Source organism: Mytilus galloprovincialis, chromosome 4, assembly GCF_965363235.1.
Source record: "Mytilus galloprovincialis chromosome 4, xbMytGall1.hap1.1, whole genome shotgun sequence".
In the NCBI taxonomy this organism is placed as follows: domain Eukaryota; kingdom Metazoa; phylum Mollusca; class Bivalvia; order Mytilida; family Mytilidae; genus Mytilus; species Mytilus galloprovincialis.
This window is the reverse complement of record NC_134841.1, coordinates 54,268,788-54,286,516: the sequence shown is the minus strand read 5'-3', so window position 1 is coordinate 54,286,516 and position 17,729 is coordinate 54,268,788. Positions and strand designations below refer to the sequence as shown.

Here is a 17,729-nt window from a genome sequence, read left to right as displayed (position 1 = left end):
ACCCCGAGTTTCTATCTGTTACATGCCAAGAAATTCTCGCTAAAAATTACGGTCGACCTCCTACGGCACTCATTAGGCAGCAACCATTTGATTTTCTGGGGGGGGCTATGGTTTTTTTTTCTGGACAAATTTTTTTTTTCGCCTGCGGCGAAAAACAATCTATTTTTTCCGCGACAAGTCGAAAACAATTTTTTTCTTTCAATTTTAGCATTACATATAGTGGCAGCTGAGGGTGAAACAAACAATTTTTTTTTCTCAGAATCAAAAACAAATTATTTTTTTCTCCAAAAACTGGAAACAAACTTTTTTTTCCAAAAAAAACCATAGCCCCCCCTAGAAAATCAAATGGTTGCTGCCTTAGTAGTTAAAGATTTGATTTCATTCAACAAATTAATTTATGACCTTCATGTTCGTGTCGCTTAGAACACAGCCATAAACCAAATGGTCAATATTAATCATCTATGTAATTTGCTCTATGGGGTGTTTGCAGAATTTCATCGGAGGCCATTTCTTCTCATCGCAAAAGCCTGGGTTTTTTTCTAGAAGTAGAACATTCAATATGAAATCTTTTGTTTAGAAATCAATTGATCAAGCTGAATGCTCCGGGTGACTGTAATTCACTTTCTTATTATGAAGACAACGTTATTAAAGGGAGTAGTGTCAAACACAACCATTACCTTTGGATATTTGCAATGGAAAGGAATGGAGACCGTCGAGGGTTAACTCGAATAATTACTGCGCCCTCTATCGGACAAAGTTAAATCGAGGTAAAGCGGCAATCGTGGTCTATATATATAGTTCCGGGAATCCCAATTATTATATGGGGGTAATTCTTCCTAAGTATTTTGACTACCTGTTTTCTTTGAAATGTTTACTATCTAAGCTTAAAGAAGTCCTATAAGTTGCATATATATTGAAATATTAAAGTAAAATATGTGTAAAATTAAATTGTTGAAAGTGAAAGTTGTGATTTGACCAAAATGAAAGTATGATAGACATTAGCCTTTGTCATTTATTCTACTTTTGACATTTAATACGGCTCTCTAAAGAAAAAGCAGTGATGGATTGTCCTGGGAAAAGCATCTTGTATTCAAATAACAATGGTATATAAGCAGTTACATTTATTGCATGTTTCACTTTGAAGCGGTGCAAATTTTTAAATTCATTTCGATTTTAACAAAAAAATGCATTGTATAAACCAATGGGAAAAATAGTTGCGGTATGAGGCCAGGATGGTATTTACTGTAACACTGAGTTAAAGACATATGTACATGTTTACGACAGGGATATCGTGACTGAGCAAAATGATAACGAAAAAAAAATTAGCAGCAAAAAAAATATGGATTAGAGAATAATGACCGTTAAATTTCGTGGGGAGCACACTGAGCATAAAAAGAAACTTAAAAGAATTATGTAATATAATATTCCCCTTTTTCTATGCATTTAACTAATTACAAAAATTATAACGACGTTTCTAGCAATGCTTCAAATCAAGCTCGGCAAACTTCCAATTTTTGACACTGGCAATTTTTGTCCGTGTTCAAGCACATGCAAATCATATATAGTATACCACTGTACTAACTAGTATCTGTAAAAGTGAGGTTTTCGTAATGTACTTTGTACGGCCTTTCGTTTGATATATACGACAAGCATACCTTCGGAAACTTGTTGCTTTTTACACTTAATGACCTCGTGCGCCTACATTTTCAAGATCGGAAGTATGATATATGTAACATAGACTAACTTGATGATCTTTCATTTGATATGCGACAACGCCATGTTATAGAAAGTTTGATTTTTGCACTTATACCCCATCCAACTCATTTAAGAGGTCAGAAATTTGATATTTCAAATGTACACATCATGACCTTTCATTTGATATACAACAACCTTATCTAAGAAATTTATTTTTTGCACTCAATGACCCCACCCAACCAATTTTTGGGGGACGCCAATTTTAAATTTGAAATGTACGCTTCATGTTCTTTCATTTGATATTTTTGGTAATTAATCAAACATAGAACCATGTTAAACCCATCAATTTCATAAAATGTCAGGATGTAACCTGCTGTTGATTCAGAAATAGTACACATGCCTCCGCTTGCAATACTTCAAACTGAATTATCTCTGAAACTATAGTAGATATCTCAAACCTGCTAAGTAATAAATGATTTGCAATTGAAGGACAAGGTCACAATGAATATTCAAACATATGATGCAATATCAAACTTGAGAACCGGAAGTCATAGAGACATTGGACTACCACCATTTAACTCAGGACCACTTGAGCTTTCAAGTGTCACATGGTCAAGGTCATAGTACACTTTGAAGGTCAAGGTTATTTTTAAAGATATACACATGTTATAAAAGTTTTAAGAATTTGAGAGGAACGTTTTATACACAGTATGCAGCAAACTCTTATCGTTTTCTTAATATGTGAGCTTGAAATTGCAGCGATTTTTTTTTTTTTGGCACTCGGTGACCTTTGACCTTGGGTGCAAATTGAAGGTCACATGAACTTAAGATTATTGGTGTAGATCCCAAGTCTCTACGACTTCAGGTTCTCGAAATACAATTTTTCAAAAATTGTCTATTTTTTCAGGGGGAATAACTCCTAATAAGGGTAAACAACAAAATGATTTATATGTTTATTAACATTGCCATCTGTTCTTGTACACGTTGCCTTTTCAAATCGATTCTAACCCTAATACATTTTGAAAAAAATGCAAAGGAAAGAAATTGCTTCAAGGGGATATAACTCTCATAGGGAATGATGAAACCCTATGCAGCCTCATATGGTAATACATCATGATGAGATCTACCTATTGTCCAAATACAGTCATGATATTTTCAAAAACAATGAGGGACCCATGTTGAAAAAAATGAATAAAAGGGAGATAACTTCTAAATGGGATGGTGAAATCCTACAAAAGTTCATCTGGTAAAACTTCATGATGAGGTCTATCGATGGTTCAAAAAATGCTGGAAGTAAAAAAAGAAAAAGAAAACATTAGAAAAACAATACGGCCTAGAGAAAAGACCTTACTTATTCAGTCAAAATTCTGCCGGCGTTATTCAATTTGGACATTATACACCAGTATGGCGCATGGTCCACCTTTACTATTGTCTGCTAGCCAGGTCCAACGTACTTTACTATTACCTGCTAGCAAAAGTAAGAGATTTTCAACGTAGGACAGAGGAAGAATAGAATAGAATAGAATAGAAAAATTTTATTTACCAAATTTACCAAATATCATTATAAACAATAACATATGCAATACACAGACAATAGTTATGTAATATGTGTATTAAAAAAATAAAATAAAATAATATACTACAGAAAAAACACAACAAAATAGTAACAATGTATTATCATTCAATGAATACTATGTTGACATTGACTCAAGTGCACCCGGTTAGTGTATTTTCACTTTGAAAAAGACAATTATCAAGAGGCATTAGTAGTTTGTGCGGAGAAATCTTAAATACGAAAAAAGAAATACAAGAACAAAAAATCAAAAAAAATCAAACACTTACACATTTGACTACGAGGTATACTGCAAATAACAAGTATAAAGTAAAATCACATGGCCCCGGCGCCATAAAAATATTTGAGTAAATTTGTTTTGCTCAGCCTGAGAATTTTCTAAATTTTTTTATTCTCAGCAAAGAACACCGCCATAAAAAAAAAAGGCACTGGCTACGGTTACATGGAAATGTAACAATAATAAAAATATCATTGTTACATTGGAGACTAATTGCCGGAATGCAAAGTTGGTTATGGAACTGATTAATTACGAATGTAACAATACTTATTGAGGCTACGGTTACATTGCGTTATTGTTACATGAAAAACAGCAATGTATGATAGATTTATTAAACTTAAATCTTCTATAGTTTTGTTGCTTATTTTTTTTCTTATGTACTAAATAGTACTTGTAATAATGATAAATGATAAATATTACTATTTAACAAATGGTGTTTAAATAGTTGTATGTATTAATGGTTTTGATGTTCTTAAATATACTACTTCAGATTAGTAGTGCCAAAGGCGAAAAAATATGGTTCAATGGTTTGTTGTTGAGAACTCTGATTGAGAAAAGTGTTCACTTTTAAGTATCTAACTCACACCTACAGTCTTATTACTGTCATTATCTATAATACTAAAATTACGAGGTCCAATTTGTCAGCCGTCATCACGTAAAAACGATGAATCAAAGAATTCAACTTTATATATAACTAATATAGTACAATGGTGTTAATTAAAAATTACACCACTCTAGGCCCGTTTGTTTTCCACGTAATTAATATTGCCAATAATTAAGAAGTTCCGGATCGAGTCCGACACCGATACCAATAGTATATTCACCTGTTACCTATTACCTTATCTGTACGTTCCGCATCTGACAGGCGCACCACCAAACAGTGTATTTAGAATTTTGCTGTATACTGTTGAGTAAAAAATACTCCATTCCAGGTCCTTTTGTTTTCCAAATTATTAATATTACCAATAATTGATAGGTTCCAGGTCGACGGGTTCAAACAGAAAGATTTTGAAAGCAGAGAAAAATGTGCACCTTATACATGTTATAATCGGCATGACTTTATCAGATGACAATACCAATACTAAAATAACGCATACGCATAGTTATATATCAGTCACGGACCCGCGATATCACGGGTGTGTTCTAGTACTTTGAATAAAATTGAGAATGGAAATGGATGAAGAGATTCCTATTACCAATTTTGAAATTGTTTTGGGTGCAAATTTTTAAACTTGGGAGGCGTTTGAAAAAGAAACTGAAACAATATCAAGGCACACATTTCATACAAACGCAGTTCTAAAAAAAATTGATACACCAAAAGCAAAGTTTGTTAACTGTGAACTTCTGTATATACATGTATCCATCATGGATGACGTAATATAAAATATTAAAGAAATTGTATGTAATACCTGTATGTATTGTAAATATAGAATAAATGTCTTCAACTCAGTTTATTATTTAGTTAGTCCCATCGTACATTGCTGATTTTCATGCAACAATAACGCAATGTAACCGTAGCCTCAATAAGTATTGTTACATTCGTAATTAATCAGGTCCTTACCCAACCATGCATTCCGGCATTTAGTCTCCAATGTAACAATAATATTTTTATTATTGTTACATTTCCATGTAACCGTAGCCAGTGCCTTTTTTTTTTCTCAGACATTTTCTTAGTCAAAGTTAAGAATATTCTTAAATATTTGAGTATAGCCAAAACCATACTTTTAGAATAGCATTTGAGATGTCATACTACACTGATTTCCAACATTCTCCATACCATCGCCCGGCAATACAGCATTTTTGTGCTGATGATGTGTTATCAACAATCAATCAATTATTCAATCAATATCCGTACTCCTTAGGGACGACATCAAAAGTTCAATGAAGGATAAAAACTTAATTCACATACTTTTTTCACTGACCCCCCCCCCTCTTAACTTAATTTGGGAAAAATCGATTGACCCATATAGGTATATGTAAAAATCAATGTCGGATAACCAAATCTTGCAGCAGTTCAACCCCCCCACCCCCAAACTATTTGAATTAAGTTTTTTATCTTACATTGATCTTTTGATGTCGTCCCTTACTATTACCACAATTTTACATAATGTCAACTCCTAAAGTCTGATAGGAAGATTTTGTTTACACATCTTGATAGAAAAGAAACTTGTTTTCATTAACACTTTCATTAACCCTTTCCCTTTCACACCGGTACAGCTTACCGGTGAAGCCAATTTCAAGATTTTTTTTTGCCCCCCCCCCCTTTTTACCCCCTTTTTACCCCCTTTGCTCCATCGGGCTCGGTCAAGGGTGTCCCAGATCAAGCTAGCATTGGTATATCAATGAATTTTCCCTTGTAAAAACAAAGTTAAGGCTGCTGATTGATTCAAAACAAATTAGACAAATAACTAGGGTCCAAGTTTCAGATCGGACAAAAAGGGCGTCTAAAATCAGTTATTTTGAATGTTACGGACATCTATATTTCAAGGCCTATAGCACGTTATGCGTCTATTTATACCACTATGATAACTTATATGGCTTCAGCAGACTCGGGGCATTGTGTTTCCACCTAAACCTGACCCTATTAGCCCACTAATATGTCTCTGCACGACTTTTTGCCCAAGGCGGATTTCGTATTTTTTCACTCGTGACTTTTGGAAATATACCACGTGACCAAAAAATGACGAATTATCTTCAAACTTAAAGTTTTTGAAATATTTTACCAATTATCTTTCATTTGAGCCCAACATGGCATGTGTATGACCATTGATGCAAATGCAGTATTCATTTAAACTTCGATAATGTCTTTTCGATAAGTAAAGGTCAAAAATGCCTGAAAGGGAAAGGGTTAAAAAAAATATCCAAAAATTAAGTTATATTATAGAAACAGTTTGTTATGTTATGCAAGTGATCCTCTTTTGTTAGTGTGTAGAAGTTGTGAATTTGATTTAAATCATCAAATATTATTGAAATTAGTTAATAAAAACAACTTTTTTTTTTCAGGTTGCTCAAAAGTTTACCATGCTAAAGAACATCCATCATTATCTGGAATCAACACACAAATGGTTGAACAAAACAATTCAAAACTACGGAAATTGAAGAGCCAGTTGTCTTATATGAACTATTACAATTTCATCCTCCAGTTATTTTTTAATTTTTTTTTGTGGTTTTATAACTATAAAACTTGTCCCAGTTAAGGTTATTTGTTATGCCCGCGTCACACTGTCCCGATTTTTACACCGATGGCAACACGATTATGGAAATTTTCATAATCGGGACTGATCGTATCCAGATCGGGCTATTCGTAGTGCCATCTTTAACCATCGTAGAACCATCGGCCACTATTTCTAGCCTTCGGGGAAAACTTCGGGAAGGGTTCTAAATTTTTTAACATGTTAAAAAATCCCCGAAGGTGCGTCCGATGTTGATGGTTCGTATTGAGTTCGTATCACCATCCTCACCATCGTAATGACACCGGGAATGCATCTTAGAACATCGTATTGCATTCGTGTTTCCATCGTCTCCATCGGACAGTTTTGACATTACGATGTATACACGAACGAATCACGAAGCTACCCGAAGGTCTTACGATGGCAACACGACTTCGTGAAGACCTCGTAATCCCGTCGTGTTGCCATCCAATAAAAGTACGAAGGCGACAAGATGGAACTACGACGGCAATAAATCCAGCTAAATGTAAGTTAATTTTCGCGCTAAAATACATTTAAAGTGCCATGCGCGATATGCACTGGTCAGTCTAATATGACAGTTAAGAAAGTCGTTCACAAAACATGGAGCTCATATCATATAATAATAATAATAATAATAATAATAATAATAATATCTTTATTTAAAGAGAGTAACTCATTTGGATTAAACCAATTTTCAATAAGGCTCTCTACATACAATGTTAACAATATGAATAAAACATAATTAATCTACTATTACACACATGTAAACAATAGACGTATATAAAGTAATATAACAAAAACAACAAAAACACCTATGGTATACATTGTGGCTTAACTTATAAATTTAACACTTTTAAAAATAGAATGACCTGTAAGAGTTTTTGAAAGCAGATATACTTTTTGATTTTTTAATTTCACTGGACAATGAATTCCACACTTTTGGACCACTAAAAGAAAAACTTGATTGAATCATATGATTCTAAGACAAGAAAGGCAACAGCGTTGTTTCTATTAATTCAAATGGAACAAGAAGAGCAGCTATTACAGGCTCAGGATTTACTTTTACAAGTAAAATATTATTTTTTGTCAATTTTTCATATCAAGTAACATGAAAATCATAAACGCGCCTCGTACACCAACACTGCAGGTACACGTATATAGGGAAACCAACTTTTTCTTCATTATTCTGATTTTTTATGTATCGTCTTAGTTGTTGTCACACGAATGTTTACTCCATAACCATTTTGTTTTCTTTATGTCATATTTTGCCGCATTTGTTGCTCTCCCCACATCCTTCTTTTTGTCTATATTATTATGATATTCTCCTGGAAAGAGCTCTTTTTGAATAAAAGGGATCAACGAACCCATTACCTTACCTTTAACATAGATCAATAAACATAGGCATAATTATGGGTGATTATTCAGACTAGTGCACACATTTTACAGTTCAAACAAGGCAATGCCGGGCGTGGCATCCCTTCGTATGTAACCTTCGACATATAATTTAAATGCATCGTAAGCTGTACACGACGTCTTTTAGACATCGTATGGCCATCGCGCCATCATCGTTATCCCTTCGTAATCCATCGTGTAGCCTTCGTGATCCATCGTGTAGGCTTCGGCTGAGATATGAAGCTTAAGTACCCGTCTTCGGTTAACCTTCGCATGTCCATCTTTTGCTATCGTATATAATTTCGGCACCATCGTTTAGACTTCGTTATTCATCGTACTTGCTTTGGTCACTTTTTGGTATTTTAACGAGATCGGGACCAACTTCGTACGAACTTACAATTTTCGCATTCGAGTGTCCATCGTATATAAAAATCGGGACAGTGTGACGCGGGCATTAACAAATGACTATGAATGAATCTAAGAACAATCCTATTTATTTGACAATACCATCTGTTATTAGGAAATAATTTTATCAACAATTTTATCAACAATTTTACTAATAATTAATGCAGAAATATATATCAAGAGAAAATAGAATTTGTTGTAATGTGAATGAGGTAGAAAATGAATAAAATTTCTGAATCCTATTTTTCAGTTTAAGTAATTAGGCAACTTAGGTTTGTCTCAGTGGCGGATCCAGGAATTTTCATAAGTGGGGCCCCCACTGACTGCCTAAGAGGGGACCCACTTCAGTCACGCTTCAGTGATTCCCTATATAAGCAACCAAATTTTTTCCCCAAAAAAAGGGGGGGGGCCCTTCCCTACTAATACACCTCTGTGTCTAGTTATTATAATTTAAACTAATGAATTAAATGTATATAAAATCATTAGAACTTAATAATGTTTATCGAAAGAAATAAAACTTTATCACTTATAATCACATGTTTGTCTGTTTTATATTGTTCTAACCAGCACAAAGTGTTAAGCATGCGCGTAGCTACGTTTACGTCAAAACGCCCGGGCGTACACTTGAATTTTGAAAATAAAACAAATAATCGACATAAAAATTAGAATAAGAAAAACTGGTCAAAAGAACATCATCCTTGTGCTTCTTTTTTCAATGGATTGTAATTTTGAATAAAAAGGGACTTAATTTTCTCCAATAGATCATTTAATATATTTGTTCGAATCTTTTGTAAAAGTTTGAATCTACTATGAATTCTACGTACTTTTCTTATATTTAAAGCAATTCACTATCTGCTGTTTGTATTTTTGTCGAGCCTGTGATTTATGTCCCAAAAGCGAGACAAAGCGGCGTCAATATTAAGGTTTCGAATGTGGATAGAGTCTTTTAAATGAATCTCCGTGAAATTTTACGAAAGTTGGACAGAAACTGTTTATGATCAAAAGAGTATTCAGAGCAATAATAATAATGCAGTTATATCTTTAATTTTCCCGCATTTTAAGGACAAAATGTACTTCTTTCTGCAATTAATAAGTGGTCGCAGTCTGGGCGCACATTTTGTTATTTCTCAATTACATTAACTACTTGTTGAACCTTCATCGAATTTATGAAAATGCCGAAGAAGCTTTTTCTATGACTAATGTCTAAAGCTAAAATTTTGAAAGCATTTGTTTTCATTCATTTTCTGTTCTTTTCTGATAGACAGATAGCCGGACTCTTCTTTAAGCAAAATTTTTTACATGCTCAATTTACAAACCTTCATAGATTGTCGTGAAATATTCCAGATCAAGAAAAAAATATCAAAAGAAAATTTTAGATTTGTTTTTAAATCCCTTTAAAGGAATGATACATTGATTCACTTTTTGTGGGAAGAAATCCTAGGTGTTCCAGAACTTTTTTCGTGTTCATTAAAAGGTGCTTTTGTCGATTGTATGCTGACTCACGGCACTCTTTAAACTTATTTAAAAGTAATATTGGTTTGGACGTTTTCTCTTAAACCACTGACCATTAGGCTAGGTTCCAGTTTAACACGATGAATAAGTTAACATATTACAAAATTTGACCAAAACAAATAAACCATTTAGATTCAAAAGTATGTTGCTATCAACGATTTTTTACTGACAGAAATCATTATGGTATCTTATTCTCGATAGCTTTTGGGGGCTTCGTCCCTTTCGAACCCACTTACAGCAGGTGCTTTAACATTGAGCGGTTGGCACCCCTCATATCCCTCGCCAAGGTTCGGGCGTACACGTACACGTAAAAATGACCCAGCTACGCCACTGTATAGACCTCAAGAAATGCATTGAATATTCTTAAACACACAGGTTAGCTTCTAAAGTACACGGACTTCGCCCAATTTTAAATTTAATGCAATATAGTTAAATTATTTAGATATATGACGTCAAAAGTCTCATTCTCCATAGCATAGCTTATTTAGATATATGAAGTCAAAAGTCTCATTCTCCATAGCTTTCGGGGGCTTCGTCCCTTTCGAACCCACTCCCAGCAGGTGCTTTAACATTGAGCGATTGGCACCCCTCATATCCCTCACCAATGTTCGGGCGTACACGTAAAAATGACCCAGCTACGCCACTGTTAAGCCTTCTTTTGATTACATTGCTCCATGTGTTTTTTGTTTCGAAACTTTTGATTTTCAACAACTTTTCTTACATCTGAAATACAGAAAAGCACCTTTCTGACAATAAGTTTTAAGAGGATAAAATTGTGAATGGAAATTAGGGAATGTGTGAAAGACACAACAACCGACCAACAAGTATTAACAGCACAAGGCCACCAATGGATCTTCAACACAGCGAGAAAATTCAGAAAGTGGAGGCCGGTTTTAGCTAAATAAAAATCTGTACCAGTTCAGTGTAAATGTACATCACACTAAACTCTGAAACATGTGAATGAACTTAAATTTTAAAAACATACAAGTGTGGACACAGATCAGTGTGGATAGTATGTTTGGATGTTTGACAGTGTTTTGTATGACATAAGAAGTTCTATGTTTTTCCCATATTATTAACTGTGTTGCACAATATGACAACCAACCTGAGCATTAGTAGAGTTGTTTATTTAATATTTAGTTTTTTTATGTTCAAAACCGGCATGGAAGAGACCCTAATTGCATTAATTGCCAAATGATTATGATAGAATATGTTTCACATCTTTGATTTTGGATACATTTTGAAGCTAGGAGAGGAACCATAACGGGTTCATTTTTTCATGATGTGATTTTTTTTTTATATGGGAGATGGTATCCGAAAACATGTATTTGCTTACTATTTGTATGGTTCTATTTATATTACTTTGAGGAGGATCATCATGATCATAAGTAAAATATTTCGTTTTAATGTCGAAATTGTTTCTCAGATTAGTAGACATTTTCTTGTTTTAGGAATTAATATACTCAGTTTAGAAGACATTAGTAATGACAATGCCTGACATGATGCTTGGGGCTTGATGAGCTAGAGAGTAAACTTCTGTTTTATTTTATATTACTGAATTATATGAAAGTATTTCCTCCAAAGCAGGTCAAATAAAAAAAAAAGATTGGCCAGTATGAAAATGATATCATCAAAAGAACCTTTGTGAGCATGCAGTTGTTAATGTCTGTGTCATTTTGGTCTGTTGTGGATAGTTGTCTCATTGGCAATCATACCACATCTACTTTTTTTATATTCAAAGACTCATAAAAAGTATAACTGCTACAGAAGTCATCTCATAAAATTTCAAGTGGATATGAATATCTATTTAATATGTCTAAAGATCTAAAGAGTTATAGTATTCAATATGAAAAAAGTATTGCAAAAATATTCTCTTTTCAATTCATTTTGTGATATGGATACAAATATAGGTAATACCAATACTACTAGTAAGGCAGTTTTGTTGTGGTATGAAAGTGTATTTTAGTAATTGATAATTGCTGTTAATTCACAAAAAATGAGAAATAAACAAATGAATGATAAATGTTGAACATGTACAATGAAATATAGTTTTAGAATTCAATTTTGCCAAATAGGCCTTATAAATTTTTTATTTTTTTAACATACTGGATGACCATTTACACTCAGGACTAAGGTGTCATGTAGGCAGTATAGATGTATAAAATAAAGTGTAACATAACAATCAGGCATCATATTGCTAGTAGCTAGAGTAGCGTTGTTTTGTAAAAAAAATATTTTTAAATAAATTTGGCTAATGGACAAAAATGTTTGATTCAAATCTAAATAAAATGCTATTATCTCCCTATTACTTACATTGCACATAAAATGGATACAACTTTGATAATTCCTTGTACATGAGAGTTGTCTGTCAAATCTTTATTTCCCAATGAATGATTTGCATAACAATGAACTGAGCTTAAAGCAAAGCACTTTCATAATACACTTGGACAAAGAGCTCAATCCAGTGATATACTTTGTACTACGTATATACAGGTCCTTCATATCCATCCATCGACCAAAACCATATCTCAATAACATGTCATACTACGTATACATGGTTGGATCAGAAGTCCTGAAGTGAAAGACATAAATTTTATTATTGTATTTAACATGTTTAAAGTATAAATACCGGTTAAAACTTTCACAAATTTGTGGTAAAAGCATTCAGTATCTATCAACTATCAATCACTTCATGCACAAATTGATATAGGTTGAGTGCCCCTCTGTTGGAAATAAGAACATATCTCCACCTAATTTTAGTTAACTGATGAAGAAACATTCAAAACTATGAAATTTTATCTTAGACTTGCGAGTTTCTATTTACCATCACCACTGAATCAATAATATATGTAAACATAGTATAAGAGTAAAATTGACAAACATATATAAGACTAAAACTGACATTCGGGCTTTACTCCACCTTCATTTCCCAAGTCCATGTTCAAATCTGACTTCATGATAAATTTAAATAAGATTCCATATCGATGAAATATCCCTTTGATAGACTAGCCGCAACGAAATACCAGTTTTAAAATGATAGGTGGAACCTAAATTTTAAACGATATATTCTAAATATTGCTAATACATTTCATAATAATTCTTCTGGAAACTTTGCGATATTTTTCATTATTTTGTCTTTTGTTTAAAACTGTGTATTGACCTCTAGATGTCTTTCAATTACATCCAGGTTGGCTTGGGTTGATGTCTGATTACTATACATGTTATACATCAATGTGGGATTTGTTTACATAATAACAACTATTCCTTAAAATTCAAATAAAATGGATGCAAGAAATTAAAAGTCATCCATAGGCATTCTACTTTCAATAACCAGCTGGACCATGAGTGCTTGATAAGCTTGTCACATGTACTAAGAATAAAGTTACTTCTCAATGTCATATTAGAAATTTATGAAAATCAAACAGGGAGCTTACATCAATAGATATAAACAATGCACCAAAGTTTAATAAGAATTGTTGATAACATTATCAGAAACTTGAAAATTCCCCCTTTTTAATATATTGAACAACCATAACTTGGAAATGTAAAATTTGTAAGATTCTATCTAAAGGCAGCAGCTTACATTACTAGATATCAACAATTCACCAATGTTTCATGAGAACTGCTGAAAGCATTTTTGAGTTAAAGTTTCAAAACTGGAATATCCCCCCTTTTTTTAGGACTTGGAAACATAAATTCTAAGATTAGTAAAAAAAAGTTAATGTCTGACATAATTGACAACGGACGGACAGACAGACTGACAACATTCTACATCCTGTAAACAGGCCTATACAAATGAGAAAACGTTAAACTGTATATATATTCTGTTGTAGAAGAGCCCAACATGTTCATATTGGGATACAGTTAATATATCATGTATATTGATATAAAGATTAGAGATTTATGAAAAAACAAACTTTCATGGCATCAAAACTATAAGTATTTGCATTTGTTCTGTTGATTAATAGCTATAGTGGTCAAGTACATGAGAACTGGGATGAAATCAATTATTAATTTATACATGTATAGTTCAATTCTGATCAATTGTTCCATAGTAAAAAAAAGTTGTAGTAGGCTGTTTGAAGTTTGCAGCATAAACATCTTCTTCAGGTCTGTAATTCATATAGAACAAAGTATATATGTGGTATGATTGCCAATGAAACGACTATCCACAGAGGTTCAAATAACAAAGTAAATATAGGCATCTATACAGCCTTCAAAAAAGAGAAAGAATACAGTCCAGACATGTTGCATATTTTGGCGTTAATATTGAGTCACTGATAAGGTCTTTGCATCGGAACTAAACACATTCATTCTAAAAACAGTTGTTGGCATGACACGGGTTATGTTCTTCTCATATATGTTATGATGGTATGATACTAAACCCCAAACGGGAAGGATTGTGCCTGATGTTCATATGATGAAATCATAATCTTTTAGTCAGTTTAATTGAAGTCTGGAGCTGGCATGTCAGTTAACTGCTAGTAGTCTGATGTTATTTATGTATTATTGTCATTTTGTTTATTTTCTTTAGTTACATCTTCTGACATCAGACTCGGACTTCTCTTGAACTGAATTTTAATGTGCGTATTGTTATGCGTTTACTTTTCTACATTGGTTAGTTTAGTCTATCTTTTAATGCTTCATTTTGTTATGTTATGGGTGTGCTAAAATATTGAGCAAGACACATTTTGTATTAAGCATGAAATGTCTTCTTCTAAAAATATACACATTGTCTAATGCTTTCAAATCCATTTAATATTACTACAAGCTTAATTGAATTAGTATAATTCTTTTTATGAATTTTAATAAAATACAATGGGAGTACTCTTGTTAATTGAACGTGAGGAGGAAGTTATTAATACTTTTATGATCCATTTCTACACATTATTTAAAATTGTATTAAGCTTTCCCTACAATATGGCTCATATATTATAGTAATCGCTTTTGTATTTGGAATGAAAAACCTGATTCCATTTTATTGACCTTTCATTTTGCTAGATATGAAAAGATATGGTATGAGTGCCAATGAGACACCTCCCCATCCAAGTCACAATTTGTAAAAGTGAATTTACATTAAGCAGTTTTATTAAAAAAAAACATATTTAATTTGATAGGAGCAGGTGAGAGATCAACATACAAGGTGGAAAACAGACCACCATACTGGCCAGAGGGTGTACCATTTGTGTCCCACTCTAAGAGAAAAGGTTTGAAAAATGAGATATTACTATAAAGTATAAACCATATTTCTTATATTAACATAATATAAGGTGTATGATTTTGTAAGAATCATTACAACAGTTTTGCTATTACATGTATTACAAATTTGTGCCATCTCATTGTTTTTGAAACATAGTTAAGTTACTAGTACTTTTTTCATGACTTGACATCAGTCATCATTGTGATTTGTTGTGATTAACTTTTACAAAAATCTTATTTTCTTAAACCACACTTAGCCACAATCATCATTGAAGTATCTACTTTAAAAAATGTGTCTAATGATCCCCTGGTGAACATGGCTAAAAATAGAACATAGAGTTAAATGCAGTTTTCAGCTTATATCTCCGAAACTGCAGTATTTAGAGCAATCTGACAATTGTTGCATAAGTTCATCAGGTTTTAGATTTATCTGCCCTGACATTTCCGGACAACTTCTTCTGATTTTGGTATTTATCTTGAATATAATTGTAGTATCTAATAATCTATAGTATTTTAAACTGTTCATTTTGATTTTAATCTTATTTCACATGAAATCAAAAACAGCAGTACATGAAGGTGAGCAACACAGTCTCTTTAGAGCCTCAAGTTGAAAATGAAGCACTAATTTGTACCAAATTGCAAATTTGTAATTTCTACAATTTTCCTCTGTTGAAAATATTTATTATAGTTTATGAAATAATGTTGAATGAGGGAATGAATAACAATACCACTATTAACTTTTGTTACTGATTGAATAAAGGTGATGGATCTGGAAGAATCATAACATGGGACATGATGGTGAAGTGCCTGGATTCCTTCAAAGAATACTGCATTGAGGTAAATATGTGAATTACAGTCATGTTGCGTAATAAATAAAGGTAAAGGGTGTTTTTGGTGCAACATGTTTTGCCATTTCAATATCACTTATTCACAGTGTTTTGTGAAATTGTTAAAACAGCAATGTGCAGGGACATTTTTGTCACTCATTGTGAAATGGCAATTCAATTTAGGATTCATCCCTGCACATAACAAATAAACAACCGTCATGATTATATTGCAAATGTTAAATGAAATCTTAAAAATTAACCATAGAAATTGTGTGCAAGAGGTAATACATAGACTAGAGAATGGAAATGTGGAATTTGTTACAAAAAAATTTGACTAAAGACAAAACAAGTTCTAATTATCAAATTATCTAAACAAAAATCAGTCAATAATTAATATATAAATGTGAAATATTCAGAACTGAAAGTTTTCAGTCGTTGTTAACATTAGCTGGTCGTCTATTCATATCATTTACTCTCTAATTTTTAAAACTGTATCTTATCTAACATATACAAAACTTAATGTCACATAGCAAAATTTAAAATATTTTGAAGTATTTTAAGACGGCAACAAGTACTCAAGTGCTTGCTCTAAAGGTATCTAGTACTCGAGTACAATTTTAGTATTTGGATACTCATTTGCCTTTAATAACTCTTGAAATATTTCCCCAGACTTTAGTTCCCTATGAAATATCCTTTGTAATACTGATAAAAATAGTATATATTCACAATGTGAATTCGTTTATCCCTACTGCTGTGTGTTATACTAGTAACTAAGACCTCCCTTGATTGATAAATTGTGCAAATTTGTTCTACCTTTGGAAAAATGGACCTGTGAGATGCCATGTCTTGAAAAAAAATTATTGTGACAAATTATCCCCAGGATAATATATCACAAGAAAGAAATCACCCGTTACAACTTCACATCTACACATGGTGTTTCCAATTCTGCTAAACTAGCATGAAGATAAATCCAAGAAAAAAAAGTATTGCTTATTCTTAATATTAAGTTGTTATAAATAACTGTCTAAAATGGTTATTTTTAAAATCTCAAGCGGAGATTTTATATGAATATATAGGGTTAGATATACTTACCGTGAAATTACATTTATGACTTCAGTGAGTACATCTTATGGATGTAATTTTTATTCACCTATTAAAGTTAATTGGGATGAGAACATGTTGTGAAAGCAACCATATTCCATATAATAAATGTAATTTCATGGTAGGTATATTTAATCAAATTCATATAAAATTGCTCAATTATAACAAAACACCATTACACCGTTAATCCTATTTCTTCCAGGGAGTACAAGCAGGATTCATCCTAATAAATGTACCAGAGACATATGACATTTTACAGGTATTTGATATTTTGATAGTGTAAGGTAAATAGCAAAAATAATTGGTTTATAATAGTCTAAATTTCAGATGCACCAACAGACTCCATGACATAATCTTCATAGCTGTGACAGAGTAAAGGTTGATGAATATTTTTAGGATACATTAACATTTGTCATATGAAACTGTATTATTGTACATGTATATCTAAAACTTCTTCCCTCTAGAATGTAAAAAAAATTCAGCAAGATAGCATCAACAAACCAGTGTAAAGTATCGTTCTATGATACTTTTAACAGTCTTTTTGAGTTTTTCTTATT

At 32.5% G+C, this 17,729-nt stretch overlaps 1 long non-coding RNA gene across 1 annotated transcript; it reads left to right on the top strand.

Moving 5' to 3' along the window:
• The first annotated feature begins 15,160 nt into the window (after positions 1-15,160).
• On the top strand, positions 15,161-17,456 carry LOC143070659 (uncharacterized). Its single transcript, XR_012976626.1, has 3 exons — positions 15,161-15,252; positions 16,005-16,081; positions 17,375-17,456. It is a non-coding gene; the product is annotated as an uncharacterized LOC143070659 (long non-coding RNA).
• Positions 17,457-17,729: the final 273 nt, after the last annotated feature.